The 17862-nt window shown below is 37.5% G+C and overlaps 1 long non-coding RNA gene across 1 annotated transcript in view; it reads right to left on the reverse strand.

Moving 5' to 3' along the window:
- Nucleotides 1-17862, reverse strand: part of LOC142741174 (uncharacterized) — a 258625-nt gene that overhangs the window by 164245 nt on the left and 76518 nt on the right. The window contains exon 3 of the long non-coding RNA XR_012881022.1: nucleotides 14742-14844. This is a non-coding gene — a long non-coding RNA (uncharacterized LOC142741174). The remainder of the gene's footprint in view (nucleotides 1-14741; nucleotides 14845-17862) is intronic.

Consider the following 17862-nt stretch of genomic DNA (forward strand, 5'->3'; position numbering starts at 1 on the left):
TGGTACGTGAAGAATTTGGACAAAAGGATAGCGAGCTATGGGAAACTTACTAGATAAGACTTTTGAACATAACAACACAAGAGTTGTTATGTTCAAATAAAGGCCTCCTCCTCCCCTTCAGCCTTGCCTCTCCATTTCCAAAATTGGTGTATTTTCCAATCCTTTGCGTTACTTATTATTAAAACCGGCAAACAGTAAAGTTCCCATAGCCTAGGACCTCATCATCCAGGAAACCAGTCAGTCCAGAATTCTTAAAAAAATTGTTTCAAATCCCTGCCTATCAGATATCACATACTACTCTGGACAAATTAGTAGAGACTGGTGGCAAATTTACCAAAAACCCAGTCCCTATGGAGTCACTGGTTTCAAAGACTAAAATAACATAGTGAACACCATCATGTAAAATAAACTCGTATGACTTCCTAACAAGCAAATGGTGCCATACAATGACACCTACATGGAGTTTTGAAAAAAACACGTTTCTATTCCCAATACCTTCCAAGTTTATTGATCTCGGGCATTTCTCCAAAACAAACATGATACCATCTCAGACCACACAATTGTACCTTGAGAGAGGAGCAATAACGTAAACATAACAACTCTCTTTATTGCCCTGTCCAAATCCAGCTAACGGGACCTACCCTAAATTATTCCACTACACATGCAGCACCAATATCCAAGAAGGGCCTAATAACTGAACTAAACAAACCACTTCTGAACAGACACCTCCATTGGAAATTAGGTGAAAAAAATGGAAATAACACAGTGGCATGATAGCAATTTCATCATTTTACCAATGTGACCATCATTATTTGAGGTACATCTAACTTCAATGTAACAGAATAACCTATACAAATATAATTTTAAAAAATCTAGATAAAATCTCCTTGATTATACACAACCAATCAAAATCAAATGAGAGGTCAACATTAACATGATATGTGTGCAAGTTTAAAACAAAATTGAAAACTATATAAAAAATCTCAACTTTTTTACAGTAAACAGGAAAATGCAGATGAATTAATTCAGCCAGAAGAGTACACCCCTTTATAATCTTACTTTTTTATAGCTCGACAGATACAAAATGTATAGAGTCTTTAGTAATACACATGATAGCTACATATTGGAAAACAAACAAGGCCTGGATATCCTAAATCTACACAATTTATCATTACACAAAAGCTCTACTGATCTGCTTCAGACTGGGTTCTTTATCTATAAACCTATGGCACCACTACAGGCATTGGCTTTAAGCACAATTTACATATGTGTCTCTAACCATTTGTAAAAAAGCTCATGGAATATTAGATGAGAAAATAAAGCTACTTCTATTATATTGGTCAGATAGTGGGTACGTAAAAAATATGGGCAAAGAGATAGCGAGCTATGGGAAATTTACTAGGTAAGACTTTTGAACATAACAACACAATTATTGTTATGTTCAAATAAAGGCCTCCTCCTCCCCTTCAACCTTGCCTCTCCATCTCCAAATTGGTGTCTTTACCAATCTTTTGTGTCACTTATTGTAAATAGCAGCAAATATTATAGTTCCTATAGCCTAGGACCCCATCATCCGGAAATCTAGTCAGTACAGAATTCTTAAAAAAATAGCTTCAAACCCCTGGCTATCAGATATCACATACTACTCTGGAACATAGAAGTAGAGACTGGTGACAAATTTACCAAAACCAAGTCCCTGTGGAGTCACTGGTTTCAAAGACTAAAAAAACACAGTGAACAACATCACTAAAATGAGGTCAGATGACTTCCTAACCATCAAATGGTGCCATACTACGACACCTAAACAGAATTTAAAAAAAAGCAGATATCTTTATTCCCAATACCTTTCAAGGCTATTGGTCTCTGTAATTTCTCCAAAACAAACATGATACCATCTCAGACCACACAATTGTACCGAGAGAGAGAGAGAGAGAGAGAGAGTAGAGCAATTACATAAGCATTACATCTCTCTTTATTGCACTGACCAAATCCAGCAAAAGTGACCTACCCTAAATTATTCTACTACACATGAAGCACCAATATCCAAGGAGGGCCCAGCAACTGAACCAAACAAACCACTTCTGACCAGACATCTCCATTGGAAATTAGATAAACGTAATGGAAATGACACAGTGATATGAAAGCAATATCACCATACCACCAATGTAACGATAATGATTTGAGGTACATCTAACTTCAACGTAACAGAATAACATATAAAATATAGTAAAATAATCTAGATAAAATCTCCATGATTATACACAACCAATCAAAACCAAATGAGAGGACAACATTAACTTGAAATGTGTGCAAGTATAAAACAAAATTGAAAACTATACCAAAAAAAACCAACTTTTCCACAGAAAACAGGAAAACACAGAATTAATTCACCCAGAAGTGTATACCCCTTTACAATCTAACTTTTTTTTGTAGCTCTACAGATACAAAATGTATTGATTCTATAGTACAACACATGATAGCTACACATTGGAATACATACAAGGTTTGGATATCCTAAATCTACACAATTTATAATCACACAAAAGCTCTCCCAATCTGCTTCAGTTTTGGTTCTTTATCTAAACCTATGGCACCACTACAGGCATTGGCTTTAAGCACAATATACATATGAGTCTCCAACCATTTGTAAAACAGCTCTTGGAATATTAGGTGAGTAAATAATGCTACTTCTATAATATTTGTCAGATAGTTGGTACGTGAAGAATTTGGACAAAAGGATAGCGAGCTATGGGAAACTTACTAGATAAGACTTTTGAACATAACAACACAAGAGTTGTTATGTTCAAATAAAGGCCTCCTCCTCCCCTTCAGCCTTGCCTCTCCATTTCCAAAATTGGTGTATTTTCCAATCCTTTGCGTTACTTATTATTAAAACCGGCAAACAGTAAAGTTCCCATAGCCTAGGACCTCATCATCCAGGAAACCAGTCAGTCCAGAATTCTTAAAAAAATTGTTTCAAATCCCTGCCTATCAGATATCACATACTACTCTGGACAAATTAGTAGAGACTGGTGGCAAATTTACCAAAAACCCAGTCCCTATGGAGTCACTGGTTTCAAAGACTAAAATAACATAGTGAACACCATCATGTAAAATAAACTCGTATGACTTCCTAACAAGCAAATGGTGCCATACTATGACACCTACATGGAGTTTTGAAAAAAACACGTTTCTATTCCCAATACCTTCCAAGTTTATTGATCTCGGGCATTTCTCCAAAACAAACATGATACCATCTCAGACCACACAATTGTACCTTGAGAGAGGAGCAATAACGTAAACATAACAACTCTCTTTATTGCCCTGTCCAAATCCAGCTAACGGGACCTACCCTAAATTATTCCACTACACATGCAGCACCAATATCCAAGAAGGGCCTAATAACTGAACTAAACAAACCACTTCTGAACAGACACCTCCATTGGAAATTAGGTGAAAAAAATGGAAATAACACAGTGGCATGATAGCAATTTCATCATTTTACCAATGTGACCATCATTATTTGAGGTACATCTAACTTCAATGTAACAGAATAACCTATACAAATATAATTTTAAAAAATCTAGATAAAATCTCCTTGATTATACACAACCAATCAAAATCAAATGAGAGGTCAACATTAACATGATATGTGTGCAAGTTTAAAACAAAATTGAAAACTATATAAAAAATCTCAACTTTTTTACAGTAAACAGGAAAATGCAGATGAATTAATTCAGCCAGAAGAGTACACCCCTTTATAATCTTACTTTTTTATAGCTCGACAGATACAAAATGTATAGAGTCTTTAGTAATACACATGATAGCTACATATTGGAAAACAAACAAGGCCTGGATATCCTAAATCTACACAATTTATCATTACACAAAAGCTCTACTGATCTGCTTCAGACTGGGTTCTTTATCTATAAACCTATGGCACCACTACAGGCATTGGCTTTAAGCACAATTTACATATGTGTCTCTAACCATTTGTAAAAAAGCTCATGGAATATTAGATGAGAAAATAAAGCTACTTCTATTATATTGGTCAGATAGTGGGTACGTAAAAAATATGGGCAAAGAGATAGCGAGCTATGGGAAATTTACTAGGTAAGACTTTTGAACATAACAACACAATTATTGTTATGTTCAAATAAAGGCCTCCTCCTCCCCTTCAGCCTTGCCTCTCCATCTCCAAATTGGTGTCTTTACCAATCTTTTGTGTCACTTATTGTAAATAGCAGCAAATATTATAGTTCCTATAGCCTAGGACCCCATCATCCGGAAATCTAGTCAGTACAGAATTCTTAAAAAAATAGCTTCAAACCCCTGGCTATCAGATATCACATACTACTCTGGAACATAGAAGTAGAGACTGGTGACAAATTTACCAAAACCAAGTCCCTGTGGAGTCACTGGTTTCAAAGACTAAAAAAACACAGTGAACAACATCACTAAAATGAGGTCAGATGACTTCCTAACCATCAAATGGTGCCATACTACGACACCTAAACAGAATTTAAAAAAAAGCAGATATCTTTATTCCCAATACCTTTCAAGGCTATTGGTCTCTGTAATTTCTCCAAAACAAACATGATACCATCTCAGACCACACAATTGTACCGAGAGAGAGAGAGAGAGAGAGAGAGTAGAGCAATTACATAAGCATTACATCTCTCTTTATTGCACTGACCAAATCCAGCAAAAGTGACCTACCCTAAATTATTCTACTACACATGAAGCACCAATATCCAAGGAGGGCCCAGCAACTGAACCAAACAAACCACTTCTGACCAGACATCTCCATTGGAAATTAGATAAACGTAATGGAAATGACACAGTGATATGAAAGCAATATCACCATACCACCAATGTAACGATAATGATTTGAGGTACATCTAACTTCAACGTAACAGAATAACATATAAAATATAGTAAAATAATCTAGATAAAATCTCCATGATTATACACAACCAATCAAAACAAAATGAGAGGACAACATTAACTTGAAATGTGTGCAAGTATAAAACAAAATTGAAAACTATACCAAAAAAAACCAACTTTTTCACAGAAAACAGGAAAACACAGAATTAATTCACCCAGAAGTGTATACCCCTTTACAATCTAACTTTTTTTTGTAGCTCTACAGATACAAAATGTATTGATTCTATAGTACAACACATGATAGCTACACATTGGAATACATACAAGGTTTGGATATCCTAAATCTACACAATTTATAATCACACAAAAGCTCTCCCAATCTGCTTCAGTTTTGGTTCTTTATCTAAACCTATGGCACCACTACAGGCATTGGCTTTAAGCACAATATACATATGAGTCTCCAACCATTTGTAAAACAGCTCTTGGAATATTAGGTGAGTAAATAATGCTACTTCTATAATATTTGTCAGATAGTTGGTACGTGAAGAATTTGGACAAAAGGATAGCGAGCTATGGGAAACTTACTAGATAAGACTTTTGAACATAACAACACAAGAGTTGTTATGTTCAAATAAAGGCCTCCTCCTCCCCTTCAGCCTTGCCTCTCCATTTCCAAAATTGGTGTATTTTCCAATCCTTTGCGTTACTTATTATTAAAACCGGCAAACAGTAAAGTTCCCATAGCCTAGGACCTCATCATCCAGGAAACCAGTCAGTCCAGAATTCTTAAAAAAATTGTTTCAAATCCCTGCCTATCAGATATCACATACTACTCTGGACAAATTAGTAGAGACTGGTGGCAAATTTACCAAAAACCCAGTCCCTATGGAGTCACTGGTTTCAAAGACTAAAATAACATAGTGAACACCATCATGTAAAATAAACTCGTATGACTTCCTAACAAGCAAATGGTGCCATACAATGACACCTACATGGAGTTTTGAAAAAAACACGTTTCTATTCCCAATACCTTCCAAGTTTATTGATCTCGGGCATTTCTCCAAAACAAACATGATACCATCTCAGACCACACAATTGTACCTTGAGAGAGGAGCAATAACGTAAACATAACAACTCTCTTTATTGCCCTGTCCAAATCCAGCTAAAGGGACCTACCCTAAATTATTCCACTACACATGCAGCACCAATATCCAAGAAGGGCCTAATAACTGAACCAAACAAACCACTTCTGAACAGACACCTCCATTGGAAATTAGGTGAAAAAAATGGAAATAACACAGTGGCATGATAGCAATTTCATCATTTTACCAATGTGACCATCATTATTTGAGGTACATCTAACTTCAATGTAACAGAATAACCTATACAAATATAATTTTAAAAAATCTAGATAAAATCTCCTTGATTATACACAACCAATCAAAATCAAATGAGAGGTCAACATTAACATGATATGTGTGCAAGTTTAAAACAAAATTGAAAACTATATAAAAAATCTCAACTTTTTTACAGTAAACAGGAAAATGCAGATGAATTAATTCAGCCAGAAGAGTACACCCCTTTATAATCTTACTTTTTTATAGCTCGACAGATACAAAATGTATAGAGTCTTTAGTAATACACATGATAGCTACATATTGGAAAACAAACAAGGCCTGGATATCCTAAATCTACACAATTTATCATTACACAAAAGCTCTACTGATCTGCTTCAGACCGGGTTCTTTATCTATAAACCTATGGCACCACTACAGGCATTGGCTTTAAGCACAATTTACATATGTGTCTCTAACCATTTGTAAAAAAGCTCATGGAATATTAGATGAGAAAATAAAGCTACTTCTATTATATTGGTCAGATAGTGGGTACGTAAAAAATATGGGCAAAGAGATAGCGAGCTATGGGAAATTTACTAGGTAAGACTTTTGAACATAACAACACAATTATTGTTATGTTCAAATAAAGGCCTCCTCCTCCCCTTCAGCCTTGCCTCTCCATCTCCAAATTGGTGTCTTTACCAATCTTTTGTGTCACTTATTGTAAATAGCAGCAAATATTATAGTTCCTATAGCCTAGGACCCCATCATCCGGAAATCTAGTCAGTACAGAATTCTTAAAAAAATAGCTTCAAACCCCTGGCTATCAGATATCACATACTACTCTGGAACATAGAAGTAGAGACTGGTGACAAATTTACCAAAACCAAGTCCCTGTGGAGTCACTGGTTTCAAAGACTAAAAAAACACAGTGAACAACATCACTAAAATGAGGTCAGATGACTTCCTAACCATCAAATGGTGCCATACTACGACACCTAAACAGAATTTAAAAAAAAGCAGATATCTTTATTCCCAATACCTTTCAAGGCTATTGGTCTCTGTAATTTCTCCAAAACAAACATGATACCATCTCAGACCACACAATTGTACCGAGAGAGAGAGAGAGAGAGAGAGAGAGAGAGAGAGAGAGTAGAGCAATTACATAAGCATTACATCTCTCTTTATTGCACTGACCAAATCCAGCAAAAGGGACCTACCCTAAATTATTCTACTACACATGAAGCACCAATATCCAAGGAGGGCCCAGCAACTGAACCAAACAAACCACTTCTGACGAGACATCTCCATTTGAAATTAGATAAACGTAATGGAAATGACACAGTGATATGTAAGCAATATCACCATACCACCAATGTAACGATAATGATTTGAGGTACATCTAACTTCAACGTAACAGAATAACATATAAAATATAGTAAAATAATCTAGATAAAATCTCCATGATTATACACAACCAATCAAAACCAAATGAGAGGACAACATTAACTTGAAATGTGTGCAAGTATAAAACAAAATTGAAAACTATACAAAAAAAAAACAACTTTTTCACAGAAAACAGGAAAACACAGAATTAATTCACCCAGAAGTGTATACCCCTTTACAATCTAACTTTTTTTTGTAGCTCTACAGATACAAAATGTATTGATTCTATAGTACAACACATGATAGCTACACATTGGAATACATACAAGGTTTGGATATCCTAAATCTACACAATTTATAATCACACAAAAGCTCTCCCAATCTGCTTCAGTTTTGGTTCTTTATCTAAACCTATGGCACCACTACAGGCATTGGCTTTAAGCACAATATACATATGAGTCTCCAACCATTTGTAAAACAGCTCTTGGAATATTAGGTGAGTAAATAATGCTACTTCTATAATATTTGTCAGATAGTTGGTACGTGAAGAATTTGGACAAAAGGATAGCGAGCTATGGGAAACTTACTAGATAAGACTTTTGAACATAACAACACAAGAGTTGTTATGTTCAAATAAAGGCCTCCTCCTCCCCTTCAGCCTTGCCTCTCCATCTCCAAAATTGGTGTATTTTCCAATCCTTTGCGTTACTTATTATTAAGACCAGCAAACAGTAAAGTTCCCATAGCCTAGGACCTCATCATCCAGGAAACCAGTCAGTCCAGAATTCTTAAAAAAATAGTTTCAAATCCCTGCCTATCAGATATCACATACTACTCTGGACAAATTACTAGAGACTGGTGGCAAATTTACCAAAAACCCAGTCCCTATGGAGTCACTGGTTTCAAAGACTAAAATAACATAGTGAACACCATCATGTAAAATAAACTCATATGACTTCCTAACAAGCAAATGGTGCCATACAACGACAACTACATGGAGTTTTGAAAAAAACACGTCTCTATTCCCAATACCTTCCAAGTTTATTGGTCTCGGGCATTTCTCCAAAACAAACATGATACCATCTCAGACCACACAATTGTACCTTGAGAGAGGAGCAATAACGTAAACATAACAACTCTCTTTATTGCCCTGTCCAAATCCAGCTAAAGGGACCTACCCTAAATTATTCCACTACACATGCAGCACCAATATCCAAGAAGGGCCTAATAACTGAACCAAACAAACCACTTCTGAACAGACACCTCCATTGGAAATTAGGTGAAAAAAATGGAAATAACACAGTGACATGATAGCAATTTCATCATTTTACCAATGTGACCATCATTATTTGAGGTACATCTAACTTCAATGTAACAGAATAACCTATACAAATATAATTAAAAAAAATCTAGATAAAATCTCCTTGATTATACACAACCAATCAAAAGCAAATGAGAGGTCAAAATTAACATGATATGTGTGCAAGTTTAAAACAAAATTGAAAACGATATAAAAAATCTCAACTTTTTTACAGTAAACAGGAAAATGCAGATGAATTAATTCAGCCAGAGAGTACATCGCTTTATAATCTTACTTTTTTATAGCTCGTCAGATACAAAATGTATAGAGTCTTTAGTAATACACATGATAGCTACATATTGGAAAACAAACAAGGCCTGGATATCCTAAATCGACACAATTTATCATTACACAAAAGCTCTACTAATCTGCTTCAGACCGGGTTCTTTATCTATAAACCTATGGCACCACTACAGGCATTGGCTTTAAGCACAATTTACATATGTTTCTCTAACCATTTGTAAAACAGCTCATGGAATATTAGCTGAGAAAATAATGCTACTTCTATTATATTGGTCAGATAGTGGGTACGTAAAAAATATGGGCAAAGAGATAGCGAGCTATGGGAAATTTACTAGGTAAGACTTTTGAACATAACAACACAATTATTGTTATGTTCAAATAAAGACCTCCTCCTCCCCTTCTCCTCCTCCTCCTTCTCCTCCTACTCACCTCCTCCCCTCCCTCTCCATCTCCAAAATTGGTGTCTTTACCAATCTTTGCCGTCACTTATTGTAAATAGCAGCAAACAGTCAAGTTCTCATAGCCTAAGGGGACCTCATCATCTAGCAAACCAGTTAGTTTAAAATCCCTGTCTATCAGATATCACATACTACTCTGGTAAAAAATCTAGATAAAATCTCCATGATTATACACAACCAATCAAAAATAAATGAGAGGACAACATTTACATGACAAGATTGCAACTATAAAACATTTTTGAAAACTATACAAAGAATAACCATTTTTTTGTTATAGTAAACGGGAAAACACAGAAAAATTAATTCAGTCAGGAGTGTACACCTCTTGCACAATCTAACTTTTTTTTTTATAGCTCAACAGAAACAAAATGTATAGATTTTTTAGTAACACACATGATAGCTACACATTGGAAAACAAGGCCATCACGTACAAGGTCTGGATATCCTAAATCGACAGAATTCATCTTCCCACGTAAACTCTCCCAATCTGCTTCAGTCCGGGTTTTTTTATCTCTAAAGTTTTGGCACCGCTTCAGATTTCGCCCTTAAAAGGATATTCTCATCTTAGATATTTATGGCATATCCAGAGTATAAATGTCTGATGGATGCGGGTAATAGCTGTAGGACCCGCACTAATTTTGAGGACAGGAGATCCCTGATAGCATACCCGCTTGGTAAGGCTGTCGCTTAATATATGTCATAAATATTTAAGATGGTGAATATTCCTGTAAGCACAATATACAAATAAACATTCATCCATTTCTCAAACAAAATTGTCATTATTATTAATTCTTTGCCTTACTCGTAAAGCAGCAAACAGTAAATTTGCAATAGCCTAGAATCAAAACTCAGTAATTCTGTTAATCCATAATTTTAAAACAAACAGGCTAAAATCAAAACAATTTCAAACAACTTACATAGGTATAACAAAAAAAATGGAGCAACACTCACCTTACCAATAAAATTGAAAAAATAGAATAATACTCACCTTGCCAATAATTAAAAAAACTAGTAATACTAATTTTTATAATCCCCTTTGCTCCCATGCTGGCGTGTCCCTGGTTGCCTGCTACTCCCTGTTCTTCCGACTTCAGCAATGATGTGTCGACATGACATGTGACCGCTGTAGTCAATCACTGGCTGTAGTGGTGATATGTTGACACCTCTGGGTTTACCTTTGTGGTCAGTGAATGTCTGCAGCAGTCACATGTCTTGTCGACACATTATAGCTGAACAGATATTGGCGAGGGACAATGAAAGCGTAGCGTCGGAACAGGAGTGGCAGGGTATTGGTATGGTGAGTATTACTTCTTTTGTTATTGTAAACACATGTAAGCTATTTGTAAAAATTGTCATGGGGTTGGACGACCACATTATTATTATAGTGTAACCTCTATATTATTACATGTAAGGGTTGTTTACCTATCATAATTACTGGCATATCTCTAGGACATGCCAACAAATATAATGTCTGACCGCCTTAAGTAACACTGGTCAAGAGATGCCAGACATAGCGGAAGGAGCAGTGTCAATCCAACCAGTGCAGATTCAGCATTATTCTCTTCACAGGCGGCAGTCCTAGCAGTCACACCGGCACCTACTACATCTTCATGACATATTGTAGCAATATCAATCAGTCCTGATACGTTGTTGTTGTTTTTCTACTTTTCGTCGAACACAGAATAATTGAGGGAACAAGGATTTGTTGACTTAAAACTCAAAGGAAGTAGATTAAGCTTATTCTGTTCTTTTTGTAACTGCTATATGGAACAAAATTTCAATACGATGTATATTACAAAGTAACTTTAATTTATATTATTACAAAATTCATGTAGCTGGGCGGTATTACAGCACTTCCTTGTGGCTTTAGTCAGGCATTTTCAGTTGGTTTTACTCTAGAAATGTAAGGCCTTACTATAAAGTGCCCATTTTTGGCACTCTAAAGCAGTATCGTTTTGGCATGGGATGGTGATATTATTTGAACTCTGAGTTGAGGTGCTACAAAATTCAGTTCCTAGTAAGTGACTAGGACACTGCTGCTTGGTTACTGAATGGCAGTATTAGTTGAAGTAATTCTGTACTAATGTAAATAAATGTTAAAAAGTGTCAGCACCTAAAGTGATAAGTAATATATAATGTATTCAAATTCTGCCTCTGTAAATAGATACAATATGTAAAGGGGAGCATGGAGCTGTCAGAGCGGCTGCAGACTTGTCCTTGTTGCTGTACAGACAAACCTATTTCCACTGAGTTCTAGAGAAGCCAGCTCATCCGTGCATCAGTTCACAAAGTAAGGGTTGCCCTCAGTTTTCTCATTGTGGTATTATTCTGGGCAGTAGTGGCCTTGAATATTAAATAACTCAGGGTAGTATTGATCTGTATAGGGGAAATATAACGGGACATTGGACCTCCATAAATGACAATATTTAACTCCCCAAAGGAGCCTCTGCGCTTTCTTATCATTGCAGCTCTTTCGTTGCAGGTATCAGTAGGGTCCCAGGAAGCTTCAGCTATCAGTAAATTATGGCATATCCTAGCAATAATTTACCATTTGAAAAAACAAAACCTTTAAAAAGTACCTTCCGTTATATAATACTTCTGATATGTCACAGAGACATATGAAAAGCTTTCATCATCCTGACAACTTTTTATGGATTTACTTGGGTGAGCTAAAAACAATGGATAGACTATGATGCAAGTCTACAGGCTTCAACTCTCCTGAGACACCAATGAGCTACAAGCATCTTCTTTCTAGGGAATGGTGGGAGGTATCAGAGACTCCACCCCAGTGATGAAAACCTCTGATATGTCTACATATAGGTTTTCTATACTGGACGTGTGGTTTACAGGGGTTGTCTCATGAAGACATGTATATGAAGAAGATTTAGAAGGTGATTAGACGCTCAGGAACCCCCAGTCTATGAGCCAAAATGGAGACACAATATGTTAAAACGGTTCCTGTTCTGGAGGACTGGAGTCGTCTATATATAACATAAATAGCCATTCATTTGACTTGTCACTATGTAATATTACATTTCCCTTCCTCCTTTCTCGTCTCTGATGGGACAATCCTTTAACCAGTTCAGGACCGGGCTATTTTGCGCCTTTTGGACCAGACACCGTTTAGCCATTTTTAGCACGTGTTAGTTAAATGGCTATAACTTTTTTATTTGTTGGGCTAACGACGTGATTTTTGCGACGTTTTTTTCCGTAGACAATGCAGGTTTCTTTTTGCATCATTTTTATACACACCGTTTTTGCTATTTTAGAATTTTTATTCCTAAAGTTTGAAAATAATAGTAAAAAAATAAACTTTTTTACGTTTCAGCTATTGTTTTTTGGTAATAACATAGTTTTACCCTAAAATAGTCCTTTTATTTGTAATCGTCATTGTCCGCCGTAAATTTTAATATATTACATGTCTATATTAGGGTAATTGGGTCAGCGCTAGCGTTACAACAATGATTGGCGGGAGGGGAAAGTTTTTTTTGGGATGGGTATTTTATGTGTATTTATTATTGATTTTTTTGCACTTTACTTTACTTTATTATTTTTTTATTACTATGGTCTGTCCCTCAAAGGTCAAAAAAGACCTTTGGGGAACTTTATATATATTTTTTATTTCTTTTACACCATGCTTTTCTACTGTAACTGGAGCTGCACAGCAGCCCCAGTTACAGGGGAAATCAGCCCTCTCATAGTGACGATTGTCACTAATAGGGCTGTGCTGGGTCTAGTAAGACCCAGCAGCAGTCTGTCACTAACGGCACCCGGCGATCATGTGACCAGTCACATGATCACTGGGAGGAATAGAGACAGCACCGCTGCTGTCTCTATTCCTATACACAGCGTTCATTGAGCGCTGTGTAAAAAGACATTGGAGAAGACAGAAGCAGCGAAAGCTGCTTCTATCTTCTCCTCAGGGTCCCCGGCAGTCACTGACAGCCGGAGACCCGACATTCAGCTGCCCGATCGCGCGGGCAACAAGTTAAAACCCGAGCCAGAAAAAGTCTATGGCTCGGGTTTTAAGGACCCTGACCGCTGGCCGTAAAAATACAGCCAGCGGTCGGGAACCAGTTAATGAACTTGTGTTGACTGATGTTCTTCTCTCTTACATGCAGTTGAGGATCGCAGTTATAAATGATTTCTACTTTTCAGTTTTACGGTACAGTACATTTACATAAAAAGGTTATTACTTGCGGTAAATGTGTCATTGTTGTGAATAGGGTTTTGCAAAATTCTATTCACACAATGCAGCCATAAACTGTATGGTTTATCCATTGGAGTGTTGTGCATTTTTTACCATGGTATTTTCCCATCAACTTCAAGTAAAAGCCCTGTTTTCCCTTGTATTACTATGCAACACATGCACGTTATACTATTCCACATACCTATTATTTGAGAAACTATGGCGTTTTTCCATTGATGTTTTACTAAATTACATTTTTAGATTATATACAAATGCACTGGCCATTTCCAATGTTACCATAGACTGGCCAAATAAAGAGACATAAAGGGCATCATCACAATGCAGACTAGGCATATTATAATAATTATAATATTGATCATGTGCAGGGAAATGCATAGTAAAAAAAATGTAACAAAAAAACATTAAAGGGGCTGTCTGGGCATGGGACAGTTTTCCATACTAATGACCTATCCATAAGATAGGTTATCGGTATATTATCGGTGGGGGTCCGACACCCAGACCCCGAACCAAACAGCTGTTCCGGCTTCCTCCGGGCACCGGATGTTATGCAGTGCCCGGTGTCGGAAGCAGATGACTCGTACACTGTATAGCAGCCATGCTGCAGTACTGCAGCTCTGCTCCTAGTCACTTGAATAGGAGCAAAGCTGCAGTTCTGCAGCATGGCTGTTATCCTGTGAATGAAGCCATCTACTTCCGGCACTGACCACTGCATAACTTCCAGAGGCAGCCGAAACAGCGATCGGTGCGGAGTCCGGGTGTCGGGCCCCCTCCGATCATATACTGATGACCTGTCTTGTGGATATGTCGCTAGTATAAAAAAAAAACGCGTGCGGACAACTCCTTCAAATCCAGTGACTTACGGTTGAGGTGATTCGCTTTACTTTTCATTTTTGTCACGGCTAGACCATTGTGAAGTGTTCTTACAGCTACGACTTTACTCTTCGGCAAATCAAAGTCTCGACACTAGCAGGGCACAAAAAATAAATGTTTTAGATGCCATAGTAATAACCCAGTTGCATTACCATGGTATACTTTGTCTACCACATTGCCTACCAGCTGCCACATAAAAAGTGCCTGCTAACCCCTTAAACAGTGTCAGCCATGCTGCCACTTTAAACAAAAAATGGGCAGCTGGGCCGATGCATAGTGCCAGCCATGGTGCTCAAATGCTATGAAACAAAAAGATCATGACATTTCCTAACAGCATTGTCTGGCCTAATTCTACCTTCATTTCATGATTCGCCAACAGATTGGTTACATTGGTGTAACTATAGCTGTAACAGCCATAGCAGCTGCATGAGGGCCCAGAGGTCTAGAGGGCTCAATCAGGTGCAAGAACATTGTTCCTTTTTGTGGAGATTACAAAGTTGGTGGCTTTCTGCTATCTAGCACCACTATATGGGTTCTCTGATATATGGGACTATTATCCATTTCTTCAAGTCTTGCTACTTATGCTGCTTTGTTTGCTATTAGCCATATCCATCACTCAGCTAAACTGACGGTTTGGCTGAGAGTGGGTCCTGTGTGTCTCTAACACACAGGATCCCGATAATATTGATCACATCTAAGCTGAACAACTTAGATGTGATCAACACCTGCTCTTAGCTGAGCCATCATTTCAGCTGAGTGACAGATTTGGGTGTTAGTGAACGATGCAGCTTCTAAGTATAGAGGATATATGAAGGCCGCATCTGAAAAATTATAGAAAATGTTTAATAAAAGTCAACATAAAAAATATTTCAAAACAGCTAAAACATACATTTAATAAAAAAAATAAAGTTGCAGCACAAGGATGCCACAAGAGGGAGCAAACTGAATACAAATGTATACAAGCTCACTGGGCAAGGTAAAGTGGAGCAGTTGTCCATAGTAACCAATCAGGTCATTGCTTTCATTTTCCAAAGGGCCACTGAGATATGGCAGCTGGAATTTGATTGGTTGCCATGGGCAACTGCTTCACTTTTCCCTTGCACTAGTTTTAATAAATCTCGCCCAGTGATCCTGTATAAATCATTACTCACTTTCATCCCACTAATTATAAATGATCCCCGAATTTGATCTCTGGCGGTTCTGCGGTGGTCTTTCCCTATTGAAAATGAGCAGTCAGTGACCAGCATTATAACCATAAAATTTCAGAATCTGTTTTTATATGAAAAGTCATTTAGAAAATGAAAGAAGAGCAATGAGGGTAATAAAAAACATGTTCTTTTTTTAAAAAAAAGAGGTGATTTCATGTTTTATTTTTTCTGAAAAAAGGCATACAAAATATGAGCTATAGGGAATCACATGAGACCTTATAAAGGTTTTTTTCCCTGTGAAGGACATTTAAGGGAGATTAATTTGATATGTGTTTGATTGGTGGGAGTCTGACCAATGGGACCCCACTGGTCCCTAGGATGGAGCATGCTCAGCTGTTACCGTTTCTCCCATAGACATTAATGGAGGGTGACTTCCCATGCTTGGCCACTTTTACACTGGATGATGGGGTCTGGAATATTTAGTAGTGAAATGAGGGCATTTACCTCTGTACCAACACTTTTAGTAGACATGCTGGTGTCTGGGTGGCATCTGTATTCACCAGCGCTGGTCTTGTAATGGTCTTCAAGCGGTCTGTAGGGTGGCAGTTGAACTGACCAGTGCTGCAGCATCATAGTTGTCATAGCAACTGAGCCCAACTCTGCCAACAAACAGTGGAATGTACCACTACAAAAACAGGTAAGTCACCAAAATAAAAAATATGATATAGAAAGGCAGCCATACAATTAAAAACATGAAAAAGTAAAAGTTCTGCGTCTCACTGCTCTCTTCTCCTTTTTTTCAAGCATTTTGCTGCAGTTTACCTGCTCTTTTATTTTATCCACCCATCTATGGTTCAGTCCGTTGTTTGATTACTGATTGGTTGATTTAAAATTCTAAATTTTACCTATAAAAGTATAATTAAAGGGCAAGTTACTAAGTATTTTTCCAGACAGTTTTTAAAACTTAGGGCACGTTCAGACGTGGCAGAATTTTTCCGCTGCAAATGTTGGTGCAGATTTGGGGCAATTACGCAACGAATCTGCACCAACATTTGCATACTTGACAGGTAATTCAGACGTTGCAGATATCACAGCGGACTTGCCACAGATTTCAGTTTTTGCATTGCAAAGGCTGAAATACACAGTGAAATTCCACTTCTTCTCAGCAACGTCATGAGCATGTTGTGGAGGGAAAATTCTGCACCGCAGCCTGATTTCTGCACAGTTATTTTCTGCAACGTCTGAACTAAGTTTCCTAAAAGTGTATAAAAAGGCTGCTGCAGAATTCCACTGCGGACTGTCCGCAGCGGAATTCAATAGCAATTCCGCCACCTGTGAATGTGCCCTTAATGGTTACTTAGGCTGTTTACACGTAATGAAATTGCTGCAGAAATTGTGCGGTTCAGAATTTTTAATCTGCAACATGTCAATTTATGCTGCAAAATGGTTGCGCATTTGTTTCAGATTTGCCCATTGAGTTAAATGAGAAAGGAAAAATCTGCAGCAAATGATCAGTGTCGGGAGTTACCCTGCAGAAAAGCTGAGACGCCACAGGAAAAATAACAAGCAAGAAAAAGGATTTTTTTTTACTTTAAAATAAAAACAAAACATACTTCTCCCTCTGGTGATCCAGTAGCAATGCCTCACTGCTCTCCTGGGTTGTTCTCTGTACAGCCAGCCTCCTGGGATGACATTTCATCCCATGTGACCACTGCAGCCAATCACAGGATGCAGCAGGTCACATGGAAAGCAACGTCATCCCAGGAGGGGGTGCAGTGATTGGTCGCTGCAGGAACGCCTGAGTAGGTGAGTATGGTCTTTTTTTTAATCCCCTATTCCCCCCTGATCTCCTCTGCAGCGGCAAATCTGGTCAAAAATCTGCACCAAATCAAACACGATTTGGAGAGGACTTTTGTCCGGAGTTCCCTAGAGTATCTAAGGCCTCATGCACACGAACGTGCTT

Source organism: Rhinoderma darwinii, chromosome 2 (genome assembly GCF_050947455.1).
Source record: "Rhinoderma darwinii isolate aRhiDar2 chromosome 2, aRhiDar2.hap1, whole genome shotgun sequence".
Classification (NCBI taxonomy): Eukaryota; Metazoa; Chordata; class Amphibia; order Anura; family Rhinodermatidae; genus Rhinoderma; species Rhinoderma darwinii.